The sequence below is a fragment of the Mercenaria mercenaria genome, chromosome 6 (assembly GCF_021730395.1).
Source record: "Mercenaria mercenaria strain notata chromosome 6, MADL_Memer_1, whole genome shotgun sequence".
Taxonomy (NCBI): Eukaryota; Metazoa; Mollusca; class Bivalvia; order Venerida; family Veneridae; genus Mercenaria; species Mercenaria mercenaria.
Genome location: NC_069366.1, coordinates 30,829,531 through 30,838,448, shown reverse-complemented (window position 1 = coordinate 30,838,448; position 8,918 = coordinate 30,829,531).

Genomic DNA, 8,918 nt, shown 5'->3' with positions numbered 1-8,918 from the left:
ACTCAGTTGAAGTCTTCAAATCAGATAAAAGTTTTTTACTCGCCACACATAAGGAAGTTTCTCATAGTTTCAAGGTAATTTGACTGTCTACGAATTTGTCCCCGGACGCGGCTAACGTTTACATGACAATTTACATCTTTTTCATGTTTAGATAAATCAGCTTAAGATCGGAAAATGAAGAAATATTTTTTTAAATGAAATGCTATGTCATGTTTCAGACATTGATAAAATACCTCATATGTACTTTTAATTACGAATGCTACTCTATCCGAGTACGATACAACAAATAGCTGATCAACTTACATTTAAAACAATGCTAGACCTTGCGTCTACAGTTCGGGTAACAACAGATTGCACATCGATGTCACTTTTAAATTGAACACGCAAATTTGAAATAATTTTAATAAAGTAGTCTTCATAGAATGTAGTACTTTATGCAAAGGTATCAGCTGCTTTATTCATCTGCACTCTTGACAAATGGAGTGTCATAATTATGATGTTACGTCGTTCTCTTTTTTTTTTTAAGTAAATATGTTTTCTATCTGTGTACATGCTATCTTTCAAACAAACCGGAAATTTATAAACTATCCCGTTTGTTTTTGCCGAAATAAATATATACAAAAATGTTCTTAGAGACTTAGAGACGCCGGGAAACTGCCAACCTATGCAATTGCTATAACTAAGCATATCTCAGCACTACAAATATTGCAAGGCGGCGCAACACTTGTTGATGCTTGCTATGCATTCCTGATTGGATTGTTTTCCTTGATCATCAAGCGTCCGGGTGACAAAGATTATCGTGTTCGTAAAAAGATAAAAATATTTAAATAAAAGAACATTGAAAGTTGGACATAGAATGAAATGTCATAATTACGGACTTGCAGCTTTATCAAAATATATATTTGACAAAGATTTCATCATACCAAGAAGCATAATCAAAATCCGATAAAGCTGGATAAAGAATAACAACAACAACAAGTATTGAATATCAGTAAGTGTGATTGTTGAAAGTGATTGTTCTCAGACCAGGATTATCTGGATTATCAGGAGTTCCGCAAATTAAAGGTAAGAAAAATACCAGAAATGTGTCTTTCGTTTCATTAATGGAAAATATTGCGCATGCTTCTGTTACACTTTCACACATTTTTCTTCCGCCAACATTAAATAATATTTTGTCAAACATCACTCTCCTTTTTAGGTGATCGATAAAATTAATGTCCAAACTAACAATTCAAAGGCACCGTATACGTAACTACATCTTGTAAACCAAGATATACCTTCTTTTGTGTGACTTTGAAACTATTTCTGGTGTGTTTCCTGCCGGTTCGTTTTCCAACCACAGCAAAGTTTTTCCCTACCTCCTGTCTACGTTTTTGTAAGTATTTATATTGAATGCTGTATGTGGCAGTAGTTTTAACTTGCCGTCACACTTGTACTGGTCTTTTCACCGTAGAATTATTTTGTACTACTCTCCACTCGGCTCTGTTCAAGATTTTTGTCCCCCTTGCTTCTTTTGTAGTCGTTGTAGCCTCAAGGTTATTCGGACACTGTCACGTCGTACACACAGTAGGAAGTACCCAAGAACTATAACAGTTTAAAACTCGTTTTAATCCACCCTCAGGTAACATTAATCTTGTCTTTATACACTGCTTGCTGGCCTCCCAATACCCGGACATACAACTGAACCCTTGACTTAGTACATCGACTGTGGACAGTTAAATAACGAAGTAACCTGGGACCAAAAGGGCATCTTTTGTGATAGCTGCAGTCAGTTGTTTGACACAGATTGCCATGGAATTGGTGAAAATACTTATGATTGCCTTTCTGACTTCAGATTTGCCTGGCACTGTCATTTCTTTCCAAGCAAACTACTCATTTCACTTACCGAATCTTTAGATTCCCTGAGTGACCATAATTTATTTTCCAACCTTGAATCTGTACCCATCTCTCCAAGTTCCCAGGTTATTAACGCGAGTCACCAGTCAATATACAAGGTGAGAGCAATTCAAATATCCAACAGGGAAATACACGTTACAAAAACGCAACCTTCCTAAACCTTCTTAAACTGGGACCCAGCACACACACACACGCGCGCGCGCACACGCACCCACGCATACGTACACGCACAAACATACACACACAAAGCAAACTCACGAGGACAAAACGAAGAAATAAAGGAACACAGTGGTTTCAGTGCTGAAACCGCCTTATATTGCACCTAACCTCACTTATCCCCCCCCCCCCCCCCCCCCCCATGATTCAAAGTCACAGTGTAAAGAAAAGCTTTCCCGCCAGGTGAATCCCTAACACACGCATTGGCAACAGAAAACATGATATACAAATCACAAAAATGCCATTGTAAATTTATATCAGAAGCAATCTTTCAGAACCACTTAAGACCCTGCTCCACCCAGAATATCTTTCCCCCGCACCCCCCCCCCCCCCCCCCCCCCCCCCCCCCCCCCCCCACACTTATGTAAAAGAAAAGGTCAAACTCCCGAAGTATGTTAACTTCATAAAAAAAATATTGTTTGTCCAGAATACCTAAACCAGTATTATATGGTTGTAAGGGGATTTGCATATCACAGATACTTCTTGGTTATCCGAGGCCATGAAGTCTAAAATGCAAGAAATTGTATGAGGACTTCCTTGATAGGACAAACTCCTTGAACTTACAATAAGTGGTCAATATCCCCTGGCGTAAGGATTGAGAAAATTTTGGATCTCTTTCTGACAAATTCTCCTGCATTAGTTCACAACACTAAAACGTCCCGAGCCTAGGCATCTCAGATCACTTCTCCCACTAAAAAGCCTGAGATTTCAATATCCGTCGAAGATGTTGGCAAACCACTACTAGGATTATCCCCAACAAAGTCTGTGGTCCTGAAATACTTAATTCAACGAACTCCATACTACTCCAATTATTTCTTTCGAAGAAATACCCTCACAAGCAATGTACAATCCAGTCCCAGCCATAGTCTATTTGCTATACTGTACCTCTTGTTTAAGGATTTTCCTTTTGATTATAAAACCAGCACAGGGACTGTAGCCTTTTGACTCTTTGAACTTCGTGAGATCTTTGTCACTTTTAACAACTGTTCACAGGACTATTTTACCGTATACTAATCAGCACTGCTTGTGAAGAGAATTCTGTAGATGTTTAGGTAGAAAGGAAGGGTAATCGTAGATAATCTCGTTCACTTTCTTTTTCAAACCTAAATCAGTAGGTAATAAATCAAATAATGTAATGTGCTTTCCGCTTTTTCGTTTCGTTTCCTGAACACAAAGGTTTGATATCTCACCATTAAAATATGCCATAGGGCATGTTTCTGCATACATTGCCACCCAGGCTTCCATATTGTGTTAACTTTCCTGTTGTTTTTGAATGCCATTATAAAATATATCAAAATGATAATTTATATCCTATACTAGGGACTAAAATAAATCTTTCACAAACAGCCTATCTTAATAGAGTAATTATCTAGAAAGTGTAAAACTAATATCGAAGTATCTTCTAGTTTGATGAACACACATTTGTTGTTAAGTAAACAGATTCACAATTCAGGTCAGAAAACTTTTACTAATTAAGAAAATGATATGTACAAACGTTTTGAAGACATATACTTCTTACGAATGCCTTTACGTTTTAAATAGTAAAGCTTTCTTTCAAAACATTATATATATTACAATTTATTGTAAACACCTTGGATTATCTTCAAATGTTACTGCATTTATTCTATTTTTCTCTGTAACTTTTTCTATTATATGTATAATGTACATATTACAAGGCAAATGGGACATTGTGTTGACTGTAACGAAGTTGTAAAGGTATATGCTTCATACAATTTAATGATCATCAAATCATACACAGTTTTTGATGTTACACAAACCATAATGTAAAGTGCACTTCTTCTATAACCAATGTGTATTCCATGTAATTTAAACCGAACAAGTGAAAATCCTTTTCACTTGAAGGATTCATATCACCATGACATTTTGGACCAAAATCGCGAAATTAAGTGATAACACAGTAATAAAGTGTTGAATATATTCTACAATCTCCTGCATAAATTTAAAACAAATATCTGACAGCTAACTTATCTGTATATGGTCATAAATGTTCATTTATTTTGGGTTTATAACTAAAATAGTCCTGAGAACACATTTTGTCTTCAGGTAATTAGTCCAGCAATACAACAGCCACGACCAGTAGAGAGTCAAACAAAACATGACTAAACTTTAAGGCAATTGTGCAACAAAACTTCTTTTATTTAAAGTTGCAGTAGCCTTACTTGATTTCACAACAGACCGCAAATATATCTGACAACTTCCCTAGTCAACAAATGAATCAGAGATGGTATGAGTCAGTCATTACAGAGAACATTTTCCTCACTTGGATTTGAGACTCATTACCCGTCGGTTTGCACTTTTGCGCTCTATTAATTGAATTCTTCTGAAAATCGTGGACGATGTGTATGCTATATACAACATTTGGATATTTACAAAAAGGCAATGTTTAAACATTTCTAAAAGTAGGATGATAAACTGTCTGATAATGCATGAAAAAATAATATATTTTTACTTAATAGTGTCACTCTTAAATCTCGTGGCAGCAAGAACTAATCATGACGTATTATATAACATTGCTTAGTGAATATGTTTGAAGACAATGTTGAGTGAGTTCAAATGAAAACGTATAAATCTTTGATGGCTAAGTTGTGTTGGTACCCTCTGAAGATCGAGAACATAACAGTCCAATAAATCAATAAATCATTTTGACATGTTAGGGCCACGCGGCAACATAAGGATATGACTAAGTAACGTTCTGTCTTGTAGTCATCCTGGTTGGGCACCAACCAAACGACACAACAAATTACTTTGTCGTTGTCCCCCGCCCCCCCCCCCACCCCCGCCTCCAGTTAACATGCGCAGAGGGACCTATATGGTCGCCTAAATGCTACCCTGAAAACAATAGAAAAAAACTTTGTTTTCTACTACAATAGATAAAATAACAAGAAATAATTTTAATACACGCAGGTCCCTCGCCGTGATCACTAAGACTTTTGCTCTTTGAGCAATTGACCCCATAAATTATAGCATGTATCTACTGGCCACAGGCAATCATCGTATGACGGCTGTAGGCAAAAACGTTCTTCAGTTCGTTTCAATCTTAAGGTTACTGTGACATTGACCTTTGACCTACTGAGACCAAATCATTTAATGACAACAGGTATTCATCTTATAAGGTCTGATGCCTGTAGATCAAAGCGTTCTTTAGTTATCAGTCGCAAACCGTTTCCGGTTTCAATGTCACTGCGACCTTTGATCTACTGACCCCAAAAAGGGATCATATTCTGACCACGGGCAATCATCCTGTGAAGTTTGACGCCTGTAGGCTTAAACATTTAAATCAATTATCGATCCAAAACCGTTTTCTCAATGTCACTTCGACCTTGCCCTTTGACCAACTGACCCATAAAACTGTAGGAGTCTTCTACTGACATCAAGTAATCGTCCTATGGATATTGACACCTGTAGTCTAAAGCGATCTTCAGTTACAGTGGATATTGGATTGGACTTTTCTTACACGACTATTTTCATAAGCGAAGTGAAGCATTGCTTCAGTTCCGTTAACTTGCGATACATGAGTTACATTTGTTATCGACTGCGCATGAACTGGCTTGGGTATTTAAGGGCTGTTAAATATAAATGAAACTGAATTAACTCGTTTCGTATTTGTACTCGAATGAAGCAATTGTATGAACGTGAATCAAACGGCATAGTGATACAAGCAAATCAAAACGCGACACAATGAGGGCAAAACGCATTTCTGTGGTATTCATTTTTCTTATTTCGTTCGAAGGCTGTCAAACAAATGTTTGGACGTCATTCAAAAGAAATGTTACTCTTGATGGTTTTAACTGTAACACAGATGACTTTGCGTTTGCACAAAGCATAAGCCAGGGGAAATCTGGATGCGCCGTTCTTTGTGGAATGCTTGCCGCTTGTTTGACTATATTCTACGAACCATCAACATTCCAATGTTACGGATGTAAAGATTCGTACACAACAAATGAGGCAAAGGGAATACTGCCTGGTTCATTGTACTATAAAAAACGGGGTAATTTAATTTTTATTATTTCAATGTTGTTTTTTTTCCTTTTTCTTAATTCACTTAGGAAATATTAATCTGTAAAACGTACTTTCGGAAGTTATATTATGGTTGAAATTATTTGAATTTTTAATGTATCTTTTTATAAAGCTGCACAACAGGAAAATAAATATGTCTTCAAAACCATGAAGATACTATGCGACTATCTATATTTCAAAATATATGAGAAACGTTTAATATATATGTACGTATAAACTACGTTTTTGTTGTAAGGGACATGATTTAGACAGTAAAATGTCTAGTATATATCAACCCGAATAATGTATTTTTGTATAGAAAGGTAAACGATTTAAAAGGTAAGAAGTCTAATTAATTCATCTGCCCATATTACCTACGTTTATATGTGAGGAAGAGATTTGATTTAATCTGCACGTATAACCTAAGTATATAATATATAAGTATATTATAAGTGACACGATTTGGAAGGTAAGACGTCTTGTGTTGATATATCTGCACGAAAAACCTAACATATTAATATTGTAAGGGAAACGATTTAGAAGGTAAGATGGGGGCCTTCATGGCCGAGAAGTTAAGATCGCTGATTTCAAATCACTTGCCTCTCACCCGATGTAGGTTCGGCCCACACTAGGGGCGTTGAATTCTTTGCTGGCTTACGGAAGGTCGGTGGTTCTAGCCAGGTGCTCGCTCGTCTTCCTCCGCCATCGAAGCTCGAGAGTAACCATATGACCTTTGACTGTGTCGGTGTGACGTCAAACCCAACAAAATAAATAATAAAGTTTCCTTTTGAAAAGGAGTGGCTTGGCTAGCTGTGGTGTATATAGTAGCAATCAAGTTGTATAAAGTTTTTTTATGTTTTAACCATTAAATATACCCTTTTAAACACTTACGGATTCGGTCACAACAATAAGCTTAAAAATTGGCTGCAAATTTTCCTCTGAGATACCCATTTGGCAGATTACATAATTTCAGGGTGTGCTTACTATGACAGGTATAGATGTCAATAATTTCTTTACAATAGTAACTAAAATAACATGAAATATGTAAAGTCAGAAATAAAACGATCTTCATTTTCAATAAAATCTTAATATATGTAATTGATTTACATCATTGTTTCGTGAAACACCCTCGAATTAATAATAGACTGTCATAAAACACAAACGCCCGTTGCTGCCGTTTAGATATATTCTGCTTCCCGGCTTCTTGTAATAGAAACGATTACATTTGGGGAGGCAAAACAACCGAAAACAATATAGATAAATAGACAAATAGAAGTAAGAAGTCTAGTTGATATATCTACACGTATAACCTACATTTATATTGTAAGTGAAACGTTTTGATATGGCCTACGAATACGATTTTGAAGGTAAGATGTATAATTTTGATATAATTGTACGTGTATCAAACGTTTACAATATAAGGGATGCGGAGTCAAGGTCAAAATTTAAGATATTGATATAAATAAGACTGGCAAAAGTGTTTTTATAGATATATGTGTTTGACAGTCACCTTATCACGTGCAGGTTGATCTATTTAAATTTCATTTAAAGTTTCAAAATTAGCTTACATTCATTTTATAAAGACTGGTAATATTTATTATCCCATAGTTGTTAAAAAGTAATGAGTTCCAATGAAGTAAAAAAAATGTAGTGTTTTATTATTTTATTTCCTTAATGTATTTTGTAATTTGTGTACAAAAAGATCATTGAATACGATAAATATTCACACAACAACTTATATTCTAATAGAGTTTATTGTATAACGTTTCTAAACTGTGTAATGTTACATTTCCAAGTATAATTTGCCAATTTATATTTGAAATTTAAAACTTTGTTTCGCTTGTTCTGACATAAAATATCAATGTGAAATATCAAAATCTTTGCCATGTATTACAAAACATATAAGATGATTCAAAAGAGAATCATATTATTTGTTTGTAGAAAATTGTGTTTGACATTCACCACATCAAATATAAATTTATAGATATATTTGTATACTTTTAAAGTTTCAAAATTAAAAGTATTGTAAACATTTAAACCTAATTTTCATAAACACCATTTGAGCCGTGCCATGAGAAAACCAACATAGTGGCTTTGCGACCAGCATGGATCCAGACCAGCCTGCGCATTCGCGCAGTCTGGTCAGGATCCATGCTGTTCGCTGACAGTTTCTCTAATTGCAATAGGCTTTGAAAGCGAACAGCATGGATCCTGACCAGACTGTGCGGATGCTCATTTATTGTTCCTCAAATGCATTCTTGGTGTAACTTCCAAAAGTACGTTACAAAAATATATGTTTTTTTATTAATATCTATATATAAAAAGAAACCCGCAAACTTTTGGTTAAAACATATCTCGTTTTGAAATTTATCAAATATCTGAAAATGACAATTTAACTTTAGATGAAACAATATGAATGATTCAAATTTTAAATTCAGTAAGTGAAAAATGATTACAGCTTCTACATATGTAAGACCGTATATCTGAAACTTTTATTTGAATGAGGACCTCCTTGGCCGAGTGGTTAGACCACTGACTTTGGCTAATTTGTCCCCCACTGATGGGGTTTCGAAATCTCATCTGGGATGTAGAATTCTTCGTATGAGGGAGCCATCAAGCTAGCCTAAGAGAGATCGGTAGTTCTACCGAGGTGCTCGTCCCTGCCTCAAAACAAATTCTTGATGGGCAACAAGGCTCTTCCTCCTCCATCATTAGCTGGAAAGACGTAGTGTGACTTGTATTGTGTTGGTGTATCCCAAAACCATATATCTGGAACACTTTGATAATGT